The sequence below is a fragment of the Ovis aries genome, chromosome 15 (assembly GCF_016772045.2).
Source record: "Ovis aries strain OAR_USU_Benz2616 breed Rambouillet chromosome 15, ARS-UI_Ramb_v3.0, whole genome shotgun sequence".
NCBI lineage: Eukaryota > Metazoa > Chordata > Mammalia > Artiodactyla > Bovidae > Ovis > Ovis aries.
Genome location: NC_056068.1, coordinates 80,744,221 through 80,747,503, shown reverse-complemented (window position 1 = coordinate 80,747,503; position 3,283 = coordinate 80,744,221).

Below are 3,283 nucleotides of genomic sequence, written 5' to 3'. Positions count from 1 at the left end.
GGAAGTCCATACTCATGCATTTGAGAGGATAGGCTTCTTTTTACCATATTCCTTTCATTATCCCCAGACAAGCTATTCTGAGGGAGTGTGAGGGCTCCGGGAGGAATTTGTAACTTTGCACACACTTAGCCGAATGGGCGGCATAAGAGACGAGGAGGAGAGAGATGAGGGACTAAGGGTAAACTGCCCGTGGTTCTCATACAATTGCAGCACCAGGAGTCTGGCCTGGGCAACGATTCACAGCATCACAGCCTCTGCAGAGGTTCTACGCACACCTCCCTCACTCTGCTTCTGAGGATCTCAGGTCACCACACATGAGGGCTCCAAGCATGATCTGGGTGAATTGCACGAGTCATGTGCGTCCAGCTTTCCAGCCTTCGTAGGTATTTTGCAAGTGAAAGGCATTTCGTTGGTGCACGTTGAGTCTGCAGAATCTGGTGAGCTGGGCCTTGTCTGACCCTGATTCAGGACAAATAAACACTGCTTTCCTGCAAGACCAGAGTCTGCCGCCTGTTCTCTTGGAAAAGCGCATTGGCCGTGGAACCACAAACTCAGGGGGTCTGAGCTGGGCTAATCGCTCCACGTGGGACATGCAGGCACGATGCCGTCAGTGTAGGCCCCCTGACACCTCAGGAGTGTGAAGATGAATTAAAGAATGCTTACTCAAAGCTGGAGCTGGAAGCCGTGAAGGGAGGGCGTTCAGGCCCGTGCTCGTCACTGCAGCTTGCGTGGATCAGCAGGGACAAGGAGGATTTGCTCTCTCACCCAGCAACAGCAGGCTACCCTGCTCTGCAGCCAGTTAGGGCCTCCACCACTTCCAACTCTCCCTTTCTCCAACGAATTTCTGCTCAGAGCAACCCCTCCTAACTTTCCCCTTTCTTCTGTAAAAGAATGCTCTCCTTTCATTCTCTGGACTTGCGTATTTGTTAACCACAGTTTGCTTGTCTTGAAATGTAATTCCTCTGCGATGCCTGAATAAACTGGGTCTTTTTTTTGGGGGGGGGGGACTTACATAAAATCACCCTTTGCTCTGTTTAAGCAGGATATTCCCAGAAGGAAAACAAGTGAAAGGACAAACTGACCTTGTCTAGTGTGGTAGCTCAGTGGTTCGGAGCTTGCCTGCCAATGCAGGAGCTGCAGGTTCGATCCCTGGGTTGGGAAGATCCCCTGGAAAAGGAAATGGGTGCCCACGCCCATATCCTTGCCTGGGCAATCCCACGGACATAGGAGCCTGGTGGGCTACAGTCCACGGGGTCACGAAGGGTCAGACATGACTGAGCGACTAGACAACAACAACAAGGTGAGCAGATTGTGCAGCAGAGCTGAGCCACAGGGAAGCCCAGGAGCACTGGGGCGGGCAGCCGTGCCCTGCCCCAGCGGGCCTTCCCAACCCAGGATCGAGCCCAGGTCTCCTGCACTGCAGGCGGATTCTTTACCAACTGGGCTATCAGGGAAGCCCTAAATAAGCATCATTCCATCAAAGGCTTTTCCTTCGTTTGTTGAGTGTGATCACGTTACCTCCTTTAACCAGCTCATGCTGTGGGTTATTCACATGTATTTGTCTTTTCTGTTGAAGTTAGTGCATGCGTGTGTCTTCTGTTCTTAAGAGTTACTTCAGCTCTTTCGGTTTGTCCACGGGATCACAAGGAGTCGGACAGGACTGAGCGACTTTCGTTCTCCAACGCAGGATGCATTGCAAAAACGGAGGAAAGCTGGCAGAGGCAGAACATTTCTTTAAGAAGGTAAATTTAGAAAGCTTCCCTGGGCTCAGGTCAGACTTTCCCCCAGGGCACGAGTGAAGGAAACTCACATTCCTCCTGGTGGCAGTCAGGGGATGAATTACTAAGCAGTGGTATGAGTGTGGTGGGCTCACCTCCACTCCTTAGCATTCAGGACAACACATGACCCACCCGAGGGGCAGCAGCTTGCTGAGCTCTGGCTGATTGTTGCCTCGTGGGCAGAAGGTCAGCTTTGGCCAGATCTGAGATTTCAAGAGAGCTGTGAATGAGATTCTGCATCAAAAGGACCTATTTTAAAGTGTTAGCATCTGAACCAACTGCTTCCAGAAACACTACACGGACCTCAGTCCACAGACTCGAGAGCCTTGGAGGACGGGCTTCCTTCCTCTCCACCCCCTGCTCCTTTGTTGCTAAGCACCTTCTTGCATATGTCTGCTTGGTGAGTTAGTTGCTGGTGGTGTGGCTCTGCAGGAAGCGAAGGAAAACCCAGAAGAATAGGACAGCTTGTTGACCTCAAGGAGCTCGCGGTGTGGTAGTACAATAGGATAAGGGCAACAACTTTAATAAGACTGCAACAGATGTGGAACAATAATAATAATAATCTTGCTAGTTACACGGATGGAGGCACCTTGCTGGCGTTCAGTAGTTGGAATCTCTTCTTCCAATGCCAGCAGTGCAGGTTAGATCCCTGGTTAGGGAGCTAAGATGTCACGTGCCTCTGGGCCAAAAAAAAAAACAAAAACAAAACCCAAAACATAAAACAGGAGCAATATTGTAAGAAATTAATAAAAACCCTTTAAAAGCGGTCCACATCCAAAAAAGAAAAAAAAAAACTTGAAAAATAAAATGAAGAAATTGGAGGGTATCGTGCTTAGTAAAATAAGTCAGAAGAGACAGACAAATGCTGTGTGTAATCATTTATATGCGGAAGCTAAACGTAAAACAAAGGGCGCAGATATAACGAAACAGCGACGGATCCCAGATACAGAGGACAAACTGGCGGGCACCCATGGGGATGAGGAAAGGGGGAGGGTGGGGCAGGGAGTTGGAGGGACAAACTCCGGGGTGCAAAATACAGGAGCTGCAGGGACGTGCGGCGCAGCAGGGGGAATGTGGCCATTCTCTTGTGACAGCTTTAAATGGAATACAATCTACAGAAACTCAGGACCACTGTGTGGTACGCCTGAAACCATGGGAGTATTGTAAGTCAACTACGCCGCAATAGAATATGTTTCCCCTTGAAATAAATGCAGGTATAAAACCATTTAACAGATGGAAAATGCACCCCCTCTTAAACTACAATTGCTGTTTGAAGAGGAGAAAACATATAGGAGAAACTGCAGGGTCTCTGCAAATCCTCTTCTTTTCTTCTCTTTAAGCTGGGTATCCTGATAGCTGTTGAAACAGCAAAGGGATAGGACCTACCTTGAGTTAGTGACACACAAGGGCCAGCTTCCCGGGCACAGCAAAGAGGAAGGCCCTGGGGTTCCACTCGCAGACCCAGGAAGGGAGCTGATGTGGGAAACAGGAGCCTCTGAGTCAGA